This window comes from Ambystoma mexicanum, chromosome 12 (assembly GCF_040938575.1).
Source record: "Ambystoma mexicanum isolate Mex_15411 chromosome 12, UKY_AmexF1_1, whole genome shotgun sequence".
Taxonomy (NCBI): Eukaryota; Metazoa; Chordata; class Amphibia; order Caudata; family Ambystomatidae; genus Ambystoma; species Ambystoma mexicanum.
This window is the reverse complement of record NC_090936.1, coordinates 648777891-648803481: the sequence shown is the minus strand read 5'-3', so window position 1 is coordinate 648803481 and position 25591 is coordinate 648777891. Positions and strand designations below refer to the sequence as shown.

Genomic DNA, 25591 nt, shown 5'->3' with positions numbered 1-25591 from the left:
GATGGAGGGCGAGAACCCAGGGTCATTGACAACGAGAAAGTCCGGTAGGAGTGAGCGGCACGCAACATGAAGGAAAGTGCAAGGAGAGGTTTGCAAGATAAGGAGATGGCCGTAGGCGATTCCGTGTTGGTGCGGAACCATCGACCGGAAGGGAAGCTGGCACTACCATATGAACCCCAACCGTTGACCGTCACCCACGTGAAGGGGACCATGGTCACCGCGGCCAACGAGCGAGGGACAATCACCCGCAACCAATCTTTTTTTAAGAAAGTGGATGTTCCCGGTGAGGAGACAGGCCCCGACGAGGGATCCCCATCGGAAGCGGGGACGGAGAGCCCCATAACGGATGCCCCATCGGATGGGCTGCCGCGGGTGGAGTGCCCAGGAGCGATCCCACAGAACAGTCCCCGATATCCGGTGCGACATAATCGCCGGCCGCCGGCTCGGCTTAAGGACTACGTCCTGGACTCAGAGACTGAGCCGGCGTCCTAGTCAGGTCAGCGATCCCCTACGGGACATTCATCGTTGTTCCATGTTGGACTGTTGCGTTATTGATGTTAGTTTGTTTTAATTAAAGAAAAAAAGGGATGTGACGTTATCAGTGTACACGACGCATGTGCGAGCCTCGTTTTGGGCTGCGCATGCGCGTTTTGAATAAAGAACGTCCGTGCGGCTGTTGCCGTCGGGACCTTGGAAAGCATGGTCGCATGTGTCATGTCTCAGTGCTTGTATGCATGTGCGTGTTAGTACAGGGCGGCCTGAAGCACCGGCTCGCCCACCACACGGGACAGGGGCATACCAGCGGGCCCGAAACTGCCGCCTCGAGTCCCGCTTTGCTCTTCTTCCTATCTCAGCCCCGGACGAGCTATGGTTGCTAAGCAACCATAGCTCAATTAACAGACATGAAGGCCACGCTGCTGCATCCGCTCGCCTGGACCCTGCTCGTTTTTTTATAAACAGTTTGTAGCAAACTATTTATAAAAAAGTGCAAGCTACAGTCCAGGCCAGAGGTTGCAGAATTATGCCAGAGGTCACTGGGGAAACAGCAGAGGTTGCTATTGCGACCCCCAATTGACGTCCCTGGCCCCAGGGCAGATATTGTCAAATATAGCTAATGGGCAGTTACGTACTGTAAGTCATTAGCTCCAGAGCAGGTATTGTGTCAGCACTCATTCACTCCAGCCAGAGGATGTGATGGCCCTTTATCATTAGCGCCATAGACGGTAGTGTCTGCTGATATTAATCAGGGTGTTTTTTCTGTGTCTGCAGCCATTAAACCGAGAACAGACACTGTGCCTGGAGTTATTATCCACAGAAGGGTCATTAGACCCAGATAAAGTACTAGATCTGCAGCCATTAGCCTGAGGAATCATTACTTTCAGAGTAGGCACTGGAACTGGAGACTGTACACATCTGTGATCATAAGCTGAGCAGGTATTATATATTACAGGGCCTGCGGTAGTGGCCCTGTAGTTATGGGTAAGTTGCTCAACCCATAAGAAGAAAACTTTTTGGGCACCCCCTGAACGAATCCTCACAAAACTTTGCACAAAAAAAGAAAAATTACATAATATATATATATATGTGGGTCACTTACACCAGACCACGGTCTGTGTAGTAGCTGCACAGCAGTTACTGCGTCTGCGAGCATTACAGGGCCTGAATTGTACCATAAAAAACGAGCTTGGAGCAGCTACTGTGTCTACAATACCAACAACAGGCTGCCCTGTGTAATTTCCAAACCAGATGTTTAGAAAGCCACGTACTTCCATTTTTTCATTTCAACATGTGATAAGTACCAGACAACGAATTACAGCTTCAGCTGCGGCCACTTCAACGTGCATTTGCAGAGGTTACAAAAGGGCTTCTCTTACCAATGTAACACCAAAGGAGTGGGAATAATGGATGCTAAAATAAATGCATATAAAATTGACTGCAAGCGCTGGATCGCATACACTCACCTGATACTGCCTGGAAACTGAAAAGGAGCGTTTGGTGAAGGGACTGGAGGCCTTCTGTTGCTTTCATTATCAATTGAAAAATATTTAAAGTCCCTATGAGACACGATAGCACTGTGCTTGTTTAAACGTTTGCCGACACTTTCTGAAATGCCTTTACAGCGTCATGACGTTTACATATAGGAAGTCTACGTACTTAGGAACAGAATCGTGGAGGAAGGAGGACTTCATGCCGTGTATGTGCCGATATATTTTTAATTGTGCATTTATAAGGCGCTTATACGTCTCACAAGTGTTTCCAAGCGCCAGGTATATTTAGGTGCCTATGGGTTTGTTTTTCTTATTTTGATTGCAGCAAAAGCGGGTCTTTCCATACCTGCCTAACATCAGAGTTTAACCTGGAGACTGCGGGTTTTTACGTTCTTCTGGTCTCCTGGGAAAATCGTGGCGTCTCCGGGTTTTCCGGCAGTTTATGAAACGTACGGCTGCAGCGCATCATTGATGTGCGTTTTCTTTTTAAAAGCCTGTTCCCGGTTTCAGTGTGAGGAGCAGGAGAGAGGGCACGTCATTCCTGGCTGCTCTTGAGTACCTATGAGGTTTCGAAAATGTTTCTCCAATACTGCCTCTCTTTTTGTCACACTGGTGATGAAGAAAATGCGCAAAGCCAGGAGTATTAAAGCCAATTAGGCATTGCACACATCCATCCCAAATAAGCTGCTCATGTTGCATATGCCTGGCCTTCCTTGCGTTTTTTGTTGCATTTTTTTATACGGGCCAAGGTTTCCTGGTAACTTTGCCATAGTTCCGTTTCCAGGCTAAAATGTGTTACGGTCGTGGGTTGGCCTGGATCACTCAGTGGCACACTCCCAAATAAACGCTGAGTACTACTGTAAACAACGTCTTCCTTTATTAACTTCTCACAAACTCTGCCCTTCCCCCGCCCCCAGCCAGTCACTTCCCTTTTACCCGTCATTTCCCTTTCTCCAACCACCTGTTTCCATGGAGACATCCCTGTGACATCATCCCCCCCCCTTTTAAACAGGTACCAGACTTTCACAACAGGTGGTTGTCCGGTGGGTTGCAATAACCCATTTCCTCAATCCAGCAGCGAGGCTTATTCTGAGGCCTGTGCCACAGCAGGGGTTCAGTCTGTGGTTGCTTTATGGCTACGTCATTGCCTACCTCGATCTGGGGCATTCTCGCTCCTCGGTGGGTGTCCGCATATACTTTCATGCGTGCCTTGGCAGCCTCGTCTCGTTCGCGCGTTTCCTTGTCCACTTCAGGAGGGTTGTTGATCGTTCGGGCTTGTGAGAAGTGTGTTTGGACGTTTCTCCTGAGCATCACCTCCGCAGGGGTCCTCCCAGTGGTGCTCTGGGGTGTGCCCTGGTAGTCTCTCATCAATTGGTTCAGTACCTGCTCATATGGCTGCCCTGTGAACTTGGCTATTTGTAGCGCTCTCATTAGATTGGCCATGAAGCGCTCTATCATGCCGTTCGCTTGAGGCCAGAGCGGGGTTATCTTCCGATGGTGAAATCCCATGTAGTTCGCAAATTGGGTGAACTGATGCCCACTAAAGGGAGGTCTATTGTCTGTCTTGAGCACCTTGGGAATCCCAGACGCAGAGAAGATGCGGTCTAGTGTCGGTATGACATGAGTGGCTGTCGACGATACTAGTTGGGCCTCCGGGTATCGAGAGTATTCATCCATCACTGCTAGTATATACTTTCCCCCTTCAATGGGCCCAAAGAAATCAGCGGCCACAGCTGCCCATATTCCCTACAGGAGTTCAGACATGTTCAGTGTTTCCGGGTGTTGGTTGGGAGTGATGAGGCTGCACAGGGGACAGGCCATCAGGGCTTCTTCCATGAAGGAGTACGTGTTATGGAACCAGGTTTTCTGGCAGAGCATGCGCTTGGTCGATACCATTCCCCTGTGATTTTCGTGGGCTAGCTCAATGATCTTCGCCCTCAGGGACCGTGGGCTCACCAACTTGCAGTCCTTCAGGAGGAGTTGATCATCGGACAGCGCTAGTTCCTCTTTCACCTGTATGAGGCGCTCTACCTCGTTGTGTATGAGGTCTCCTGCCGCTCTCTCCCTCTCTCCTTGGCCCTCCTCCACATGCCAGATACTAGTCCCTCGCAGATGATCTGACAGGCAGGGTCATTTTCCGTTTCCTGAGCTATTACTTTGGTGTCACTTCCTTCCATTCCGAAGTGGTTTGATGTATGAGGTATCAAAGGTACCTGTCCGCTACTGAGGGTTCTGGTGCACACCCCTCCCGGGGCCTTCTGGACAGGAAGTCCACAGGGTTATCCCCTTTCCCGGGCCGATGAAGAATCTCAAAGGCGTAATCCTGTAGTAGTAGCCCCCATCTGGCATTTCAGGGTGGCATTTTCGCCTGTGGATTGCCATACAGGAACAGAAGGGCTTGGTGATACGTGATGACCCGAAAAGGTTTGCCCTACAAGAACAGGTGGAAGTGCTTGCATGCCCATACCACAGCGATACCCTCCTTCTCAGCTTGCGAGTACGCCTGTTCGGTGGCGGAGAGACTCCAGCCGGCATACAGGATGATGTATTTTTGGGACGGGTCTCTCGGATCTACTTGAGCCAGTATGGCCTCCAACCCCACGGGACTTGCGTCTACTGTCAGTTCAGTCTGGCAGCCAGGGTCGTAATAGGCCATGTTTTCTGCCTTGGCGACTCTCTCTCTGATGGCTTCGAAGTCCTTTTGACAGTGCTCTGACCAGTGAAATGTGGCATCCTGTTGAGTTAGAAGTCTTAGTGGCTCACTTACAGAGGCAAAGTCCTTAATGTAGCGTGTACAGTAGCTGGCTAAACCTAGGAAAGAGCGCAGCTCTGGCACGTTTGCCATGCCCGTCTCCGAGAAGATGTCTGAAAAATCTCAACGTGCTCTTTCTGAACTTGCACTTGTTGCGATTCAGCGTGAGATTCACAGCTTGCAGAGCTTTGCACACCTTCATTAGTGCCTCATCATGCTTGTTGACAACGGTGCCGAAGATAAGGATATCGTCACTGTAGTTGAGGCAGTTCCGTATGTGCTTGATAACATTGTGCACCTCGGCCTGAAATATTTTCACAGCCTATGACTCACCGAAACTTAACCTCTTGTACCGGAACAGGCCCCGATGCTTTACGAACGTGGTAATGTTCCTGCTTTTGGGGCTCAGTATGAGTTGATGGTATCCCTTTTGCAGGTCTGGCTTAGAGAACACCTTGGCTCTGTTTGACAGGTGGATTTTGTCTGTGATACGAGGGGCCAGGTGTCTCTTCCGCCGTATCGCTTGCTTGGGGTGTCTCATGTCCACGCATTGTCTGATGGCATCCAACCCTTTATTAGGAACGGGCACTATAGGGGATACCCATGTGGTGGGGCCAGTGACAGGTTCAATAACGTCCTGTTCGAGTAATTTGTGTAACTCGTCTTCTACTTTTTTCTGGATGTTGATAGGGATCCCCCTGTAGTGTTGCGCTACAGGGCGTATTGACTCGTCTATGTGAAGCTTGATTTGCCTTTTTTTTTGTTTGCCGAGTCTGAATATGGGAAGCTACAAATTGTTGATTATCTCAACTGGGTCGATATATTTGTGGACCATAATGTTATACAAAATGTGGATCAGGCCCATTTCTGCTGCTGCCTTGAAGCTTAGAACACAACCGCTATCTGTTACAGTTGCCAGGACGTGGATGGGTATTTTCTTCTCGTGCCCTTTGTATCGGCATAGATCGTCAAATTGTCCTAGGCATTTGAGGGGTGCCTTGGCACCATAGGCGTATATGTCCACTGTTGCGGGCGCAGCTTTGGTTCATGGGGTAGTTCTTTGAAAATGTTCTCACTGACCATGTTCACCGTAGCCCCTGTATCGATAAGAAATTTGGTTGGTTGCTCATTCAGTTTGATGATTAAGGTGGGGCTGTGTGCAGTGGCGGTAGGGTTTCCTAATGCATTCATGTATGCTTTCTTTTTCTGGTCACTCCCCGATGAGCTGGGGTCCGAGTCCGTTGGAGATTGTTCCACTAGGTAGTGCACTTGGCGCCTTGACCTGCGCTCTGGTCTAGCGTGCATGACGTACCTTCTTCTCTCTCTTCTCTCCGTTGCCTGTCTTCCCCCGAGTCTCTTTCCCTTTGTTCTGGGTGTGTCTGACTTGACGGCCCTTGGGGGTTTGTGCTAGGGTGTTTTCCTGATGGTGCACTGCTTTTCGCTTTGGATTTGAGTGGCGCGTCTCTGGTTCCTTCCCTCCCTTTGTCGAGCAAGAGTCTACAGACCGATTTGAAGTGACCCTCCTTGCCACATGAGGCGCAGCGTTGGCCAATTGCTGGGCAGGTGCTGTCATGGGGGTATTCAAATCTGCACTTGTAGCAGAAAAGTTCATCCGACTTTCTCTCCAGCTGGAGTCTGTAAATGCTTTCACCAGGTGTTAAGTTGCCGAAGCTCTCCACCTGCAAATCTATTGCCCTTTCGACTTGAGCCAGTGCTAGTATCTCTTCCAGCATGTAGGCTTTTTGTAGAAGTTTCCTCCTGAACGTCTGCGACTCACATCCTGCCATGATCTGAGATCGCAGGGCCTCTGTGTTGGAGTAGTTTGCAAAGTCACAATTGTTTCGTGCATGGGCGCATTACATAGGTGTCCATGGTCTCACCCTTGATTTGCTTGTTGCTATGTAAGAGATGCCTCTCATAATCTACATTGGTGTGTGGGGTGAAGTATGCTGCCAAAGCGTCTTTCAGGTACTGGATGGAATCACTGGAGTCAGGGGGCATCTCATTGATGATATCGCGGGTGGCTGAGCCCACTGCGAGCTTCAATAGGCATATTTGTTGTGCATCTGCAATGGGCCTGGTAGCCCCCATGTATAAATCGAAGTCTCTTATCCATTTGGTCCACCTGGGACCCATATTACTGGTGTCTGTGACCTCAAATGCGCCTGGCATTTGGGCTGACATGTCCGGCAGTCGATATGGCACTTGGTCTGGCACTTGCGGACCTGGTGCCGGTGGTCCATTGCCCTGAGGTTGTGTCCCTTGGTTGTCCTCTTGACCGGACATTATTTACGCTGTTGGGTGGTGTCGGGGTGATCGCTCTGCCTGGTGCCTTCCTTGCCGCTTGCTGGAGAAAGGGCGGATTGTCCCTGGGGATTGTGACCCCTGCAGGCTCACGACTTGCTCAGATGGCTGCCTTCCCTAGGCACGAGCACCATCTGTTGTGGGTGTCATCGTGGGTGGAGCCCTCTGACCCTGTGTACATTCCCTCTTCTGGGGCCTTATGTGAGCGTATAAAACCCTTGTGGGCCCTTCTGCAGACACGATGGCTGCCTTCTGCAGGCACGAGCACCATCTGCCGTGTCTTTCAGTGGGCAGGGCCTGGCCAGTGGCTTACCGCATGTTTGGAGGCCCTCTGTCTCCTTGGGTTGCCGTGCACGGCTGCCCACATTCACTGCTGTGGCCCAGGCGTGCTTGGGGCCTTCTGCCTCTTCGGATTTCCGTGTGCGACCGCTCACAGTCACCGCCGCCGCCCGGGATGGAAGTGCAGCTACCCACTGCACGTGTGGCTCTGGCCGCGCGGCTCCTCCTCCGCCACTCTTCAGTCACTGCTACGGCCCAGGATGAGGATCTGGCCACCCGCGGTGAAAGGGGCCGGCACCACGTTCACCCGCGGCTGATGACACAGCCTCCTTGGTGCTCCTGCACTGCTGCTGCGAGCTCACACCTCTCCAGCACGCATCGTCTGCAAGCGACCGCCCTGGCTATCTTCCTTCCGCGTGGTGTCAGCCTCCAGGCTGCCTGCCTCGTCGCCAGTGTTACGGCCCACTCAGTGGCGCACTTCCAAATAAACACGGACACAGAGTACTGCAAACAACGTCTTCCTTTATTAACTTCTCACAAACTCTGCCCTTCCCCCACCCCTAGCCCGTCACTTCCCTTTTACCCATCATTTCCCTTTCCCCAACCACCCGCCTCCCTGTGTCCATGGAGACATCAACGTGACAAATGTATAGCTGGCTGTTTTATTTTTGAAGGTCTAAGCTTGAAAACGAACAATGAAGTGACCAAATATAAGAGCGGATCATATAAGCAGGATAGGGACATGACAAGGAGAAAGTATCATGGGACAAGTTTAAAAAGAAAAGTTGAAAGTTGAGGAATTTACATACTGTGGTGACATATGCCGCTTACGACATGAAGTTCCCTTGCCATGATTTCTGGGGCGTGATCCAGGACGGCGAGAAAATATTTTTTTTGTCTCACTTGACTGCGCATGACGAGCCACGGATCCAACCAAGCACATGCTCAGTCAGTGTGACGTTATGGGGGCATGGCCACGAAACAGGAAATAAATGCATCTTGGACGCACGCTTTCCTCGCGTTTCCAGGCTTCGTTGTTGCTTCCTGCTGGTGCCCGTCAGCGTCTTCTTGCCTGGTAAGGGATGTCGCTTCTCAGCTCACGCCCCCCTGTACACCGTGGGTGGAGGGGGTGGAGGGGGTGCAGGGAAGCAAGCGCATCAGGTCTTTCCCAGTCCCCCTATGGACCCACGAAAGTGGACGTGTGGGGAGAGGAGGGGAGCAGGGGGGCCGGATCACTGCAATGCTGGTCCCCCTGCGCCCCCATCCCTCAGTGCCCCCACCTTGGCCTTGGAGGCCACGGGGGAGGGAAGGTGAAAGGGGACGGAAGCACGCATTGCTGGTTCCGGATGTCATACAACACTGGTCCCCCTGCTTTGGCTGCCCCTCTGCCTCGTCACCCCTCTGGTCCATGGGCCGGCTCTGGTTGGGTCCGAGATCCGGCATCAGGTGTCTGGCCGGATCTCGGGCCCGGCCTGCCTCAGCCCTGACCAGTCTTTACCAAGCCCCCAGCTTTGCCATGGGAAGCTGGGGGTTCGGTGCCCTAATCTTTGCTGTGCTCCTTTCCCCAGCCATCACTCAAGCATTTTCTTATTCTGTATGCTCATCCCTTTTGTTTTCTTCTGTCCTAAAAGGGACACCACAGGAATCAATGGGCCATGAACATCACTGGGGTGGGCAGGAGGGGCATTACTGTTGAAAACAGGCATTCTACATGCTGGGCACATTATTGTTGTTCAAATGTGTGTTTTACACGTTCATGGGGGGAAAAAGTAATTTCCAAACTCTAAAATGCTGCTGAACTTTCATTCACTCGTTCACTAGTTTTCTTTGGAATTGATGTTTTTTTTTCTTTTTTTTCGGATCACCCCACCAATACTGTAATTTGTGTGCCCCTTGCTTTGTATTTATCACATGTTATATTTATAAAGATATTATGTTTGTCAAGCTGGTTAATCACAAATGCTTCGTTGTGCTGATAGCAGTTATTAGGAAATTAAACTGTCGGTTCATGGGTGCCAACTTTTGATTTTCACTACAGAGGCAGAAATACCCCAAACCATTGCCAGTCCAACTGATGCCCTGGCCAAACACATTTTATAGCACTTGCTTTTTTATAAGTAATTGCAAAAAGTCATTAGATTACCATGTTTTGCATATATAACCTCTCAACAACGGTCTGTCAACCTGCTGAGCTAACCCGGTAGCCATCTACTATAGAGCGAGTCTATGCATCCCTTGATGTACTAAAAATCACTGCATTACCAGCAGTACTTGTGTGCACCTCTGCCATAGAAGTGATTTTAAAGTGGAATTAATGTATATCTTCCTGCTGTGGGTGCCAGGCCTTCGCCTGCATCAGGCACCATATGTTGCAGAGAAGGCATGGGTGCTCGTGTCTGGCACAGCAGCCGCAGCAGAGTCTCCTGCTACTTCAGCGCTGTCACTGAACTTCAGTAAAAGCTAAATGGCTATTACTCGAAGTTTCCGAAAGTTAGCTCAAGGGGTTAAGCACTGCTGTGTAGATTCTATGTAAGATATGTAGATGAATGATTGGAATGCCAGCAGGCTAGACTTCTCAACTATTGTAGGCAAAGAATAGAAAGGGTAAAATATAACAAGCTGATGCTCTTTCTCTCGCCCTCTCTATCATTTTCTGTCTCTGTGACTGAGTATGAGTCAGGTATGTGCTCTGACTGCTCTCTGTTCTCTCTGCCAGCTGGGGTGGACTGGCCTATAGGGATCTTTAGAGATTTCCCGGTAGGACTTTGCACCATAGGTCCCTTTTGTGAGCAGGGGAGGATGTGCGCTGACTGGCAGAGTGTAGTGCGCAAATATTGGTAAGGTCAATCTGGCAGGCCTATAATATTACTTTTATTGTACTTTTTAAATTGCAGGAACACAAATTGGCTCTATCATCCCATCTAGGACAGCAAAGTCGCCAGCAGCAGTGGCTCCATCAAAAATTCTGACATCTGTAGTATGACTTGAAGAAGGTAAGAATGCCATTTTTTTTTTTTTTTAAAACAACTGTATTTTGCTGTGGGTGATGGGGGGCAATTTTGAAGGTATAGTTAGGATTCACAGTCGGGGATTTCAAGCCTATTTTTTGAGGCTGTACCTTTCTCATGTCCAGTTTGGGGGCGGGAGAGGGGGTGTACTGAAAGTTCACGTCTCATGTGGGAGTTGCATTTACAGTGTACTGTGTCCTCTCTCCTGGCTTCCCAGTGTTTGGTCCTGCTTACTAGCTGGTTTTAGCCTCTGCTCAGCTAATCTTTAATTTTGAAGTCTAAGGTTAGACCCATGTATCCTTGACTAACTGTTAATTTTCATTTCAGCAGCATCGCTCCAAGCGTCAGTGTATCAACCTAACCACCTGTTGCCCAGCAAGAAAAATCCAGTGAAGCACTTGACCCAGTCAATCAGGCAGGTAAGGATTTATTTTCCCTATGTACCATTGGTTGAGAAGAAGTGCTGAAGGTTTAGATCGGTCCTGTGCAATGTACATCCAGGTGTGGTTTTTGCCGCCAATCTGTGGCCTAGTCTCTTACTAAACTTGAAAATAAAATTCGAGCTAGGACTTCACAATCTGAACAGGGAGTCTTCTTAGACTTGTATCCATTTTCTTTCAATCCCACCAGTATTGGACCAATTTTTGCATGGGCGTTATCCCCTCAACCTTTTCACATGGTTCGTTTTAAATATTTGCATGTGGTGCTTGCCATGTTAACTTTATTTATTTATTTTAGGCATTTTACATTTTTGATTTGAAATCTTGAATGGTTTTTAAAAACTCGTTAGTCTGGAAAAAATCAAAACCCTTAACCATTGTCTTGTCCCCCTATCCCCTGGGCAAGCATGCTCCGGTCTCAGACAATCCTTGACAATCCCCTAGGGGGTTATGGATCACTATACTCCCTGCTGCATTCGTATCTCAGGCCCTATGTGCACTGTGTTACTCCTATCTTACTACTGTGGGCACAATTAACATAAGACACAACACAAAGATCACACATGAATCGATTCAATTATAACAATGAAATACATTTATTTATGATCACACAGAATGCAAAGCATAACAATGCAGGCAATGCTAAAACTCTAGGTACTCTCAAATTTGCACCTTTTATGCTTCTGGTGCAAAGCTACCATGCAATAACTATAAGCCTTTCAGGTCTCTAATACAAGCCTGTAATGTCTAATGCAGTCTAAATGCAAGCGTCAGCATCCATCTCCTTCATGCAGGACCAAATCCACACCAATCCTTCCCACTCTCACTTTAAACAATCCCTGTCTGGTTTCCCCTTCTCCCCTTATGTGAGTGTCTGTTCTAATCAATCAATCAATCAGTCTAGGCCAAAACCATACTTCCCATTTGTATGTGTTTCCAGCTCTGTCTTTGCCAGGTCTCTCCTCTATGCACGACTCTGCCAAGCTCTCTCTCTGCCAGATCGAGCTCATGAAGGCCTTATCAGTCTGCTGCACCAAGACATCTCTTTCTCATCGCATCTAGCACCATCTCCAGCCAACAGCCAACAACCTCAGCAACTCCTCAGCAACTAACTGCAGCCAATTCCTTCAGCAACTCTCTCAAACACCCTCTCAGCAACCGACAACTCTAACGGCTCTCCTCTCCCCCTTGTTTATAGTCTCCAATGACACACATATTTCTATGGTTACATACATTCTATAAGCCTAAGAATGTCTCTCTGTCAGCGTATAGCAAAATGCCTGCCAGTCTGTGTTTTCGTGTACTGTCTCGTGCATGTGCTATGTCAAAGAGTGTCAAAGTGACATTGCAGTCTCGTATCTCTCCCATGACCATCTGAGTCTGCAGTGCAAAAAACACCATCAAATTCCCTATTTCTCTGTTCACTTCCACTGTTGGCTCTCTCTGCATTACGAAATGCTCTTTTAGTCCCTGTTTTCAAAGCAACTCCTTGTGTGAAAAGGCTTCCCTCTCCTCTCTCTACCCACTCCATGTCACGCTCTCCACCCAGGTGTTGTCTCCGCGAAGCTCAGAGCCCAAGCTGATTAGCCTCTCTTCTCTCTCCCCACTCGGACAAGGGTGACTTCTTATCTTTCAGTGTTCCTTAACAATCTTTGCGCTAAGCCCAGTGCGAACAACTTCTGTGTGTCTCCATCAGCAAATGGCTCATAGGCCTTTTGTTAAATGCTTCATAGCGTTTACACTATTCTCGCAATGCAAGCACTAACATAATGCAAACTCATTCTAAGTGCATACTCAACATACATACATGCATACATATCTCTAAATATATAACTGCAAAGCATAGCAAAAACTGTCATCATACTAAATGGCTCTTCATGTCATTTCAAATATGCACTGTGTGTGTCATTTCCAGGCCTACTTAATTCGTTCTGCTCTCCTGCAAACAATATGTTTCTCTCTCAGCCTAAGCGCTATTTCTAATGCAAACATAATTGCATAGCAAATCATGATGCAAATATACTGTGTCTCTAAAACACTATATGGCACTCCAAAATATGGTGCAAGTGTCATTCGATTGCAAATGACAAAGTGTCTAGCATGTTTCTCTCCTAATGGCAAGCACTATACGTCATAACATGTCAATCTATAAGCAAATTGCAAATGCATACAAAGGTGGCAGTCTAATAATGTGGATAGTGTCTACTTCAATAATGTACTACTCAAAACTGGCCTAAAGGGGATAATACTAAACAATGGTTCTCTACCAATGGTTCTTATGATTCTTCTAATGATAACAATCCAGGCTCCTCATTTTATTCCGCAAACTAACGTCCCATACACTAAATTGGGGGTTTGCAATGTTTTCAGATTCAGGCTCCTTTTTGAGATGTATCGTTGGTACTAAGTAAAAAGATGTTTGTCAATATAGCGACGGGGGAAAAAGGTCGATTTAGAAGGAGCCGTCTTTCTAAATCTGTCATACTTGTCAAACCCCTGCCCCACATGAGTGCCCTCAGGGGCTGACGGCTCTGTGAGCCCCTGCGGAGTCGTCGCAGAAGTCTGAGGGGACTTTTGGACTGTGTGTGTGTGTTTGTGTGTGTGTCTGTGGGTATGTGTGGGGAGGATGCGTCTGTTGATGCAGGAAGGGCGTGGTGGGGAAAGGGGGATTCGATGGGTTAAAACCCCCCGATTAATGAGTGAATGAGCAGGAGAGTATGGAGGTGGGAAAGGAGGGGGGGCAGTATGTGATATTTCCGCATTTTAAAGCCAACACAAAAACGGCCATAAACATCGTTCTTTTTTGTGTTCAGGCTTTAAAATGCAGAAATATCACACCGAACTGGATTGTTTCCTAGTGCCCAAAGATGGCAGGAATCTCAAATGAAAAGCATAAGAAGTGGTCGAAACGGACAAAAGAGTTGCAAAAACACGAAATGTGATGCCTCTTGTTTGGACTTTGGGTTCACATGGATCGCAGTTGATGGGGAAGTTAATCCACAGTGTGTGGTTTGTGGCTCTACATTAGCAAATAACAGCCTGAAGCCAACAAAATTAAGGCAGCATTTGGAAATAAAACATGCTGACCAGGGATTTCGTTGTACGGCAGCTGCAAGGCATAAAAAAGCAAAAAGACCCTGTTAAAAATAAATGTGGCCTTAGTACTTGCAAATGCTTTGAAAGCTTCTTACTGTTAGGGAGAATTCTCATTTCTGTGCTAATTCCCTTCAACCTTAGAGACCCCCATCTCTTTCGCTGGACTAAGGACTTTTTAATTTTAACCCTGGAGTGAGTGAGACCTTTTTCTCACTCTCTCATGTGTTTTTACCTGATTTGGATTGTGTGTTTGTACTGTTTTTGAGGTCTGACCAACTCCATAGGCATCTGCTTTTTGTATGGTGACACAGAACACCTTCAGTGCAGTGTCACAGAGAAATCCCTTTAGATTTCTCATGAGGTTTAAATACCTTTTCTTGTGTGAACTACAGTTCCCAAGACTAGTAAAGTGAAATTGACTTTACTTACCGTTTCTCTTTGTATGTCTAGCACACACCATGTTATGTGAAGTGATGGGGGGGGGGGTGTTACCTAGCAGCCCCTTATCCTACTCTCTCGTGTAACATTGTTATGTTACCCGCACTACAAATGGCTGGTAGCAGTGGTTTAATTTTTCCTACAGTGAACACTCAGCTGCAGTACAGCACCCCTTGGTGACCATTTTGTCAAAATGGCAAGTCTTCTTTTTTCGCCATTTTCTGTTTGTGAGGTCTTTCTTGGGTTTTACTCTGTGCGTTGAGACTGGTTTGAGCCCTTTGTTTGTCTTGCCTTTGGCGGGATTCAGCCAGAAGGACAGGATGTGAGAGAGGGCCCCGAAACTCCCCTGTCCTTTGTCTCTAGAAATGCCTGAATGCAACTAGTCCGGAGTGGCTGGCTGGCTGTGTGATTAAAAGGACAATGGTTTTGACACTACATGCAGAGATGACCACTGGGAGAAACACCAGACGAAGAAACCGTGAACAAAGCTTGTTGCAACCTCCTGGTACTTTGAATTGCCCGGTGAAGCCCTCTTGTTGTGCTGAATTACTTTTTCACCTCGACGGAGAAGCTCCGGGCAGAACGACTTCTCCCTTTGAGTAAGTGAGACCAACTAACCCCGAGACAAACTCCACTGGACCATCTTGCGCCTTGAAACACTTGTGTATAGGCACGTTGTAAATGCCATATCATATCATATATCATATCGTACCATACCATCCCTTACTGTCTGTGCTTCTTTGTTACTGTAAGGACCCACTGCCAGAAGTCGAGTGTCTGTAGTCCAGTGCAACAAATGCAGCTAGAAGCTCCAGAAGACGCCTAAGGACCATCCCGGAGCAGGGCCTGCAGATCCAGAGTCCCCTCACCAGAGTGCAGGACCGAGGGAGCAAACGAGGGCCAACCAGTATCCAAGATCCGCAATGGTGCTGTTAGCTAAGCGCTGAAACCGCGAAGTGCCGCTGGACCGAAAAGAGCCTGTAGCTGCCGACGACCTCCCAAGTACCGCCGCAAGAGCTCTCCAGACGTCCTCCCTCTTGTCCCTATGACTGAGGCTCGGGAACAAGGGTCTGCACTGTAGCAAGACAGAATCCAGCTGGACCACTCTTCTTCAAACCAGAGGTACTGTTTAGGCTTGGGGTACTTACCTCATTGTCTTTTAGCCGCGCTCTTCTCAGTTGGGAATTGCATTGGCTTACCTTATAGAGAGTTGATTTTAACTCTCGTTTCATGGGCTTAACAGCTTGTGACCCTACAAGTGATTGTTCTAACAAACTCTCTATGTGCAAGAGATTCATCTAAGAAGTGCAACAGATCCGTAGACTGTGCCCTAATTGACTTTGGCTGTCCAGGCTCCCTGAAGACTCTTCTAGTCCATTGACTTTGATACTGTTTGTCCCTCATAGGTGGTAGCTTGATGTAGACTGTTACTGCTGGGAAAGGTGTATCTAGATTTATTTTCAAGATTTAGTTCTCACACATACTGGGAACCTGTTTAACCTTTTTCCTTCCCTAACCTTTCCTTTCTGCAGCCTCAGGATATGCAAAGTATACTAGTGAGATGTGTAAATGCCATTACTGTCCTTATGATTGAAGTAACCTCAGGGTGTAGGAATTGGTAAGAAGCATATTCAAAGATTATCCACTAACTTGTTTTGATTCTGAAAAGTCATTTTAAAGTATATTTACATTGTTACAACGAATTGCCTTTTTAAAGAATCCTTATTTAAAAATTGATGTTCATTAAATGAATAATTATGTTTATAACAGAAACCTTGAGTGTAAGTATTACTTGGTTACTTGTATTTACGGATTTAATTTGTACAGCTCTACAGCTCACATTTACCCCTCTTGAGATAGGCCTGGCTGCTAAGTCACACTACCAACTTGCGTAGTACAGACCTATACCAAAAGGTGGCTTACCTAATACCAAATAGATTGTTGTGTAGTCTCACACAGTGTGATTGCATCAATTCTTACCTGACACATACCACAATGCATTCTATCTGGGCAAAAACAAAAAGCCTTTTACAGCTACTGAGAAACTAATTCTGCTAACAATTCTCACTGTCAACCGGGTAATGCTTGGTGATGGTGCAGCAGAGAAATGCAAAAGTATTCCTATGTACAAGGCATAAAATAAGCGGTATGGCATCGCAATTTGCGATACAATACTGCTGGTTTGCTGTTTAATTGAACAATCATCTCGCACTAACTGCGATATGATTTCAATTCCACACAGATTAAATAAAATAAAGGGTGTGCCTTTAAACTCTGCCTCTGTGCAGAGCGTGCAGGCGAAGCAGAAGGACCCAGGCTGGGCTAAATACATTGTAACATTGTTATGAGCCCAGCCCGGGTGCAGCGTGATCACGTGGAGAGACGTCGTCAACAGGATCGCCGAGCCCCACTCCCACATTCGAGTTGAGCTTCTTTCAAGGTAAGGTGGAATGCTGGGGTGGGGGAGCCCTTCTGCAGGCAAATGTGTTTTTTAACAGCATGCACCCATAAGGCTTTCAATATTCTTTCATTCTAGTGACAAGCGTCATTTTAATCGCGAGAATGAAAGAATATTTAAGGCCTTCTGCAGGCAGCAGGCTGTCTTATTACTGCGGTCGGTGGGTGTTAGCAAGTGGCTGCCAATAATATTTCTCCCGCCCGTTCGAGAGAATATTGTTGCCAGCCACTTTCTAACACCCAGGGCCAACAGTAATAACACAGCCTGCTGCCTGCAGAAGGCCTTTGAAAGGGGCTTCTGCAAGCAGGCTGCGGTCGATGGGTGTTAGAAAGTGGCTGGCAATAATATTCTCTCGAAAGGGCGGGAGAAATATTATTGGCAGCCGCTTGCTAACACCAAAGCCCCACAGTGATAACACAGCCTGCTGCTTGCAGAAGGCCTTTCAAAAGGGCATCTGCGAGCAGGCCGTAATATGCAAACAGGCCCGGCTGAAAATGTGTGTCCCCCGGCCCTCCCTGCTAAGAGCAAAAACAGTGCAAGGCACCTGTGGGAGGTTAATAGCTGATGACTATCACGAGGCAGGCAGCCAGCCAGCAGGGAGCATTACAAACTGGCAACAGCTTTAATGCAAGCACTACAAAGCGCATATTTTAAGTCCCAGAATGAAAATGGAGACTTTTCTGCTGTGCTTAAGTGACTGGAAACCTTGGGGGCAGTTGCTGGCCCTCCTCCCCCCAGAGGATCGAGGCCTCTTTTGTTTGTAAGGGTTGAAAGGCCCCGACGCTGTCGCCGATTCAGGGCTGGATGGTAGCCGGTGGCTGCACTGGCAATAATATTTCTTCCGCCCGTTCAGGTGGGAGAAATATTATTTCCATTCCATAGCGGATGCTGGGGGGGCCTGTTGATTCTCGAGCCTCCGCCCCCATCTTGAGCGTGTGCATTGCTGTGGGTAATCAGTTGCTTTTTGCCTATTTTGTAGGAATTGGAATTTGTCTGTTGAGGAAGATTCGGCAGAGTGGACCGTCTCACTGTGACTTTGATAACAACACAGGCCCGAGTTGGAAGGAGCCTAGCCCAACTTTTTATTTAAAAAAATTGATCTTTTATTTTTGGTGCCACAGGTAGAGCTTTAATCACGAGAATGGAAGACTATTCAAAGGCCTTCTGCAAGCAGGGTGTGTTATTGCTGCAGGGCTGTTAGCATGTGGCTGCGCTCAGAATTAATTTTCTACCACCCGTTCGGGTGGGAGAAATATATATTCTAGCCACTTGCTTGCACTCACCCCCACACTAAAACCACAGCCAGTGCTGGCTGAAAGCCTTCTAAATATTCTTTCAAATCACAATTGAAAGAATATTTAGAATGCTTTCTGCCACCAGACTGTGTTAAAATTGCAGGGATGTTTGACCCCATTGGGTGGTGAAATATTAGGCCCAGAGCCCTTTGCTAGCACGCAGCTCTGCACTGATAAAGCCTGCAGAAGGCTAAATAATGTATTCTTTCCTGTTGGCTCGCTGCACAGATAAAGGCACAGCGTTTTATGATTTGTGATCAGGGATATTAGCACTTGCATCACAATAGTGCTTAGAAGCAAGAGGAAACGGGAGACCAGAGAGTTCATGCTGATTTTAAAGTTACAGCTAACTGTGAAGAGTCTCAATGTGTAAAGAAGCTAGATGCCTTAAAACACCACATTTGCACAGAAAGTGACTCGAAGCTATTTTTCTTAAAGCGGAGTTCATCCATGAGGTCAAACCTGGTTTTGCATTCTGAGATTTGTAGTCTTTTGTTCAGGGTGCTGAAAATACTCCAAGGAGGTTGCTTTGGGTGTACTTTGTAAATAAACAAGACCATTGTGGTTATTGAAACCAAAAAACAAATGTGTACTAATTAGAGCTTGGAAGTTTGTGGCAGGAAAGTTGCTTAAATTGCTGGCAAATTCTGGCTTCACTGCTTAACCAAAGTATGTGTTCCTGGGCAAATCATTTGACCCAACCCAAGAATAGAACTGTGCATTTTATCCTTAGGCAGTATCGGTGGCCTCAGCCCTACAGATAAGAGGTGTATCAGCCACTTTTACTCCCTAAAGAAAGGCAAATAATCCAAAGAAATAAAAATAGAGAGTACAAATGCTAACTCCCAAAAAAAGAATAGGAAACCGACATTGTGCCAGCCCCTGCTTTCACCAACGCAGCTCCATTGATATGTTTGGACCAATAATGCAAGTAGTACCACAGGAAGAAACTACTGTTATAACTGCCTGATCAGAGGTAAAGCTGTAGCTTTTATTGTGCATTAATAACTAGGTGCAAAGAAACAGTATTACCAAGAACATTTAATTTTGCAGTTAAAACAGCAATGTGCTGCAACACTGACTGCATGACCTAGCCACGCAGAGCCTTGAACTGAAAATATTTTGGGAGTTTTCTTTATCATTTGTTTGTCCATTCATGCAGCAGAGCTTTCCATTTTACAGCCATTGCACTAATGTTATACTTAAGAGGTACATAGAAATAATATCTGCATTCTTGCTAATGTTATGTCTTGGGCTACAACTAATTCTGATGACATTAAATGTTAGTACAAAATTGCTAATCAAATAAGTTTGTTTGCTAATCAAATAAGTTTGTTTGCTAATCAAAAAAGTTTTAATTAGCAAATTCTGCTAATCAATTTTTGAAAACTAATTTATGCCTTGATGTATGACACCACAATTTTCTGCTGCATCACTGACCTGTCCTTTGATATCAGTACAGAATTGATAACACGCTTGAAACAGTCAAGTGGTGCTAGAGCTGGGTTAAAAGCAAAAGTGTTGGCAGTAACTACCCTATATTATGGGCACACTTCATGATACACCGGGAAGCTTTGTCTGTGCGCAATATGGGGAAATGAACTCAGAGGTGCTGATTTCTGTTGTAAAGATTGTAAATTGTATTAAGATGCCCCCCAAAGGAACCAGTCTGTTTGCCACCTTATGTGCAGAAATGGGAACTCGACATGGTGCTTTGTTGTTTCACACAGAGATCAGGTGGCTATCCAGGGGAAATGTTTTAAATCACATTTATGAACTCTGGAACGAAGTGAACACTTTCTCCTGGGTTTAGACCGGATGAAAGAAGAGCCTCTGTGTGATTCACACTGGCTTGTACCTTTGCGACATCTTTGGAAAGCTACATTTTCTAAACCTCTCCCTGCAGGGCACAGAAACCACATTTGCTATGAACACCAAATATCAGCATTCAAGAAGAAGCTTTGTGAGGAGGAGGGTTGATGTCCGCATTACCAATGTGTTTCCATTATTCGCAGATGCTCTTGAGACTGAGTATGATCTTTCATGTGTTGCTGAACTGACCCTCCCCTTTAGTCTTTTCAGTAATCATATGCACACTGATAATAGAATCACACGTCTTAGTCGATGCCTTGAACATTCCGCAGTCAATCGTCCCCTGACACAAATGATTAATTGAAGACGAATGGCATAACTACAGCGAACTAGGTGAATTAACATTGTTCCATGCAATATATATTAACATTGGAATGCCAAATACAGATTTCCGGCCTTCCTATTAGTGTTCCTGAACTAGTATTCGGACCTGTTATTATTTACTTGTTTGTAGATTTGGGAAGGTCAAAACTTGAAACGCAACAACCACTCTAAATAAAAAAACTGCTACTGATGAAGGGATTGTTATTCCGAAACGCGTTGAGGTTTTGTTGATTCTGTATAATTGTGTATAACCTCATATGACCATGATTGTTATGGTGATTGTAAATATAAAAATGTATTTTTGATTTGCTTATTTGATATTAAAAATGGAGTATACTCAGTGCAACCCCTAAAAGTACTGTATCTATGATAACAAATTCAATATAAATATCTTAACTTGGACTGATGTTTTCCAGAGTTAGATAGGTGTGCATGGGATGAGAGTGTCCTTGAATTCTAGACACTACTCTATTTTCTCATTAATGTGAAAAGTGTAAAGGACAGGTACTCTGTTCTCAAGTTAGGTTCACATTCAAAGCACTCCTGAAGAGGTTTTGTAAAGCTGCCCCCGTAAAAAGCAACTGTCTCGCATTCAAAGACTGTAATTTTGTATTGTAATGCTTTTGAATATAATTTTCTCACTGCTGGAAGTTATGGATGCTATACCATGAGGCAGAGCTGAGCTATTGCTTTTTAAAACATTTATTTTAAAGGACATATAGAGAGCTTGTTTACCCCAGTTCACAGTAGGGCCAGGTTGTGCCAGCCTTTGGGCGCAGAGGACAGTGTTCTAATTCCCTCCATGACTCGTGCTCTCCTCCATCTACGTTTAGTTTATGTTTAACACTTTGGGGAAATTGCTACATGATTTAATATATACAAATGTGAGTTTCAGGGAGTCAGACAGATTACTGAATTTTCTAGTTATACTTATGTCCCATTCTCTATATGGGGTGATGAAGTTCCTGCAGGGTCTTTATTGCCCCTTAATGCGGTTTGTTTTTTCCGACCATTGCACCTCGGCAGTTAATTGAAGATACGTTTGGCTGTAAACTTTATACTTTTATTGAATGCTTGCCAGGGCTAGTTGTGATCACTGTCATCATTAATTTGAAAATATATATTTTTGATAATTGTTTATGATGATCTGGGGTGAGTGCTTTTTATGATGATGGTTGTTTTTAAAATTTTTATTATCTCTAATGATGGAACCAGTTCATTGGAGCTTGGAGCTATTTTCTTGTTCTAGACTTTCTTAGCAACCTTGTGTAACAGAGGACTGGCACGGTTCCAGGAATTTTCTGACCTGGTCGTGAAAGGAGTGCCGTTAATTGATTTTCTATTTGAAAGTGGGAGGTCACTTTATTCCCTTAAGGGAGTGGTCTTCAAATCTTTTTATGCTCAGCCCCCCTGAGTAAAAATACAGTTTCCAGCCCCCCAAAGCCACAAATGCTTATATTTTCTAATAAAAATAGTCACCATGGAGACCACCAGGGGGCGCGAACAAAATGGCTGCCCGAGCCCTCTTTGTTCCTCAAACCCACATTGGTATGGCGGAGTAGAAGAGTTATGCCGACCCCTTGGGAAGAGCAAGCAAGAGGATGAGTGCAGGAAGAGCCTAGCTCCAGGCATTGCCATCCCTGGAGCTATTTGTTGGAGCAGTCCCCCCGAACACTGTGCGGACTGGAACTCGTGGCGAGGGCCCGTCACAGACAGCGTGAGTGCCTGTGAGAGCACTCTTCCCCCGGCACGTTGACAGAGCAGCAGACCGCTGAGGGTGCGCATTGGGAACGTGAGAGCCTGGAGCCAGGATTCTCAACCATAGCCTGGGGATCGGTGCGAGGATCCGCATGGTTACACTTCAGGTTGCACCACTGCAGTGCAGCCTGCGCCAGGAAGGGTGACGCGAGAAGGGCTGGGGCGCTCCTGCGCTCGGAGGGAGCGTAAAGCGCCTACCTGTGTGCGGCGGTGAAGGCCCCCTGAATGAAAGAGGGAGGATAGAGGAGGACTCGGCGAAGGTACAAGAGAGGAAAGACTTTCTCTACAAACAAACCTGAAATGGCACAGTGAGAACAGAAGTGAGGCATCAGAGCCCCAACTGAGGGTACTTCGAGCACGCCAGATGAGTGACGCCACCCCCAGAAGGCTGGCGTCCGGCATAAACAAAGCTGCAGACACCAGTCGGACTTAATACGAATGTGACGCCCTGAGAAAGGTTAGTCATACGGGCTCGGCCCAGGTAGGAAGGATTGTCTGCCGAAACTACGGCACTGACTGGCTGGGGCACCAGGAAGATCTGAGCAAAACGGGCCCAGCACCAACACTCGCAGGGCCATCTTAAGCACTTTTGGGGCCCTGGGCACGGACATCTTTGGGACCCCCTCCAGCAAACCAAAGGAATTAAGTAATCAAGAATATCTGCCCCACCCCCCTGCCGCAATCACAACCCATGGGTTGATATGCTGCCTCACAGCATTAAATATAAGGATGTTCCTTTAAGTCCCCTCACCCTCTTCATTCTTGCTCAAATCAGAATGATAAACAAGTACCATTTGAAGGCAAACATTATCAGTCTACGTAGAGGTTACTTCTGTTCTAGCATAGATTCAGGAGACTTTTTATCAATAGAACCCAGGAAGGTATGCAGCCTGTAGTATTAATGCAGAACTATATGTAAAAGGTACATGAAACCCAGAGTAGCCAGAGAGCTCACATTTGCTGCCTCACAGAATGCAAACGTGCTCAAGCATGGATAGAGGCGACCAACTGGAAGCAAGGAGAAACCTACACATACCATAGCATGGATAGTGGATGCAGATTAGAAGCTACCATGAAGGTGTCTGTATCCAGACAGACTGAGATTATAAATGGGACATGGTTTTCAAATAGTGTTGCCATTAAAGATCAAAACAATAAAGTGCCTGTGGTGTGTAATATATCAATGCTCACAATTATAGAGGAAGCTACATTATAGCCAGTGAAACCATGAGTGAAGCTGTTTTGAAGAGTATACCCTGAGAAGGAAATCTCTCTGAAGGGCTGACAATTTTGAAATGTTTAGGGACAGTCAATTTCGAGAAGCTACGCAATACAATATTAAATTAGATGCACAGTATTACACAGTATTACACACACTGGTTAAGGGGTGAATCTGGGATTTGTGCCAACTATGCAATTTCTGCATTTGAACACTTCCATTACCAGTTCTTACCATGAACTAAAATAATCTCATTTTATAAAACTGACTTGAAAAGTGCACCAGTCACATTACCATACATGACCATTTTTAAAAACAAAATATTATAGAAGGGTTTAACACAGAATGATTCTAGCTTAATTCTCTCCATCATCAAGAGATGTATATAAGTACCAGCATACCAATCAGTGTGATTTAACAGATTTAATCTGGGATGGACTTTTGTATTTTAAAGCTTTAGATAGTTCCAAAACACTGGCTTGTGAGATTGTAATTTATAAACGTGCAGAAAAACCTTTGACTTTTACAAAAATGCAAGGCGTTTTTTATGTCAAACGAGCAGACTTTAAAATATGCTTGCCTGAGTCCTGCACCATCTGGTCCACTCCCTTCTGTCTACCATCCCTTCCACTCAAATGGCATACATAAGAAGAAAGATCAAGTAATGGGCTAAACGATGCCACCAGCATGCAAGGAGGCAAACTTTACCGAAGACAGAACAGTAATGTACGAGATATTAGATGATTTGACGAGGATCACTGTATTGTCTGCTGGCAAAGCCAGGATACAAGCATATGAATGCTTTGGTTCCAAATTTGGATACTTATTAATCTCTTGGACTAACAGTTTATGCTCATCGTTGGAGGTGATTGCCTAGGTTTAACAACACCCCATCTGCACAAACCAATTTCTAAACCTTCAGGATGACATGTTAGTTTTTATAGCAACCCCTATCTAGTGCAGGTACATTGCTGATAATAGCACCTGTTGAGCTGCAAAAAAAGTACATACGCAGACCGGTTTATAAACGTATACAGGAAAGCCTCCGCCAGCCTTACAGAAATGTGCTATTCTAATATTGTATAGGAACACATATCTCTGCAATGAGTGCTTAACACACTGAGCAAACATTTGAACCATTGTGGCACTCAATTTACCCATATGCATTTCAAATCTGGCTATAGCACATGATCAACATAATTCCCGCAGGAAGGAAAGAATGCTACAGGAGTTGTGCTACAAGGAAGGAACACACAAACCATATATACCACAGTGACCACAGAAAGCATTACATGATGAATTGATCGAGGCAGAATGTACTTGGCAAAACAGACAATAGGTTTAGAGCCTCAGCACCCTGCTATAAAACATCTTGATGTGTGCTATTTAAGTCTGGTGAACAAAGGAGTCTTACTTGTTTATATTGGGCAGCCTTGTGGGGCCTCCTCCCAGGTGGGTGCCCTGGGGAAGCACCCCTTTTGCCCTCCCATTAAAATCTTCTCTGGACAGGGGGAAATGGCCCTTATGTTGGGGGTATTGAGAAGAGCAAACCTGGGAGTACGTTGGATCAGGGGTGCACAGGCCCTATACCGCAACACTCACGCAAAAGTTGTACGCAATGGCGTGGTTTTCCCCTCTTTTTGCCTTGAGCAGGGGAATGAGGCAGGGGTGCCCCCTTTCTCCCCTGATTCACACCTTAGTTATGGAACCATTGGCCCAGAGCATCCGGGTCAATGTAGACATTGTGGGGATAACCAAATTCAGGAAGGACAACAAATTGGCGGCATTTGCAGATGATGTCCTAGCATATGTCACTCATCCATCCCGATCCATCCAGCCGTGTTAACTGCAATTACAGAATATGTATCCCACTCAGGTTTCCGTATCAATTTAGACAAACCGGTCATTTTACCGTTGAAGGATGGCGGTCCTCCCAGACAATCTTTTGAGAGCCTGGAGACTGAAGCTCAGTAATGAAGCTATTCAATATCTTTTTCCGGTTAACATCACAAATCAACTAAGTAATCTGTATCGGGCCAATTACGTGTCTCTCTGGGCAGCAATCAAGAAAGACTAACAGAAATGGTACAAGATGAAACTCTCCTGGGCGGGTAGGTACATGACGATCCAGATGAACGTCGTTCCACGGCTCCTCTTCCAGTTGCTGCCTGTCACGCTCCTGCGCTCCTTTCATGTTGAAATCAAACAAGCCTTACTAGCCTTTTTATGTGAAGGAAAGAGGCCATGTGTAGCATACAATACGTTAATCCTACCAAAAGCCAGAGGGGCATTGCATACCCTTATTTCTATGAATATTACAGGGCAGCACAGTTCTGGGTACTGTTAGACCACCTAGAGAG

General features: G+C 46.2%; 1 protein-coding gene and 1 long non-coding RNA gene across 4 annotated transcripts in view; one reads left to right on the top strand and one right to left on the bottom strand.

Annotated features, from left to right (window-relative positions):
* Positions 1-2104, bottom strand: part of RINT1 (RAD50 interactor 1) — a 1254187-nt gene extending 1252083 nt beyond the window's left edge. The window contains exon 1 of the mRNA XM_069629127.1: positions 1962-2104. The gene's annotated coding sequence lies outside the window, so the exon portion shown is untranslated. The remainder of the gene's footprint in view (positions 1-1961) is intronic.
* Positions 2105-2120: 16 nt separating this feature from the next.
* Positions 2121-25591, top strand: part of LOC138513954 (uncharacterized) — a 40370-nt gene continuing 16899 nt past the window's right edge. The window contains exons 1-3 of one of the 3 annotated variants that reach the window (XR_011281848.1): positions 2121-2194; positions 10218-10316; positions 10662-10750. This is a non-coding gene — a long non-coding RNA (uncharacterized lncRNA). Of the gene's footprint in view, positions 2195-6643; positions 8399-10217; positions 10317-10658; positions 10751-25591 lie in introns of those variants that run through there. The other 2 variants (XR_011281847.1, XR_011281849.1) reach the window with 2 other exon arrangements.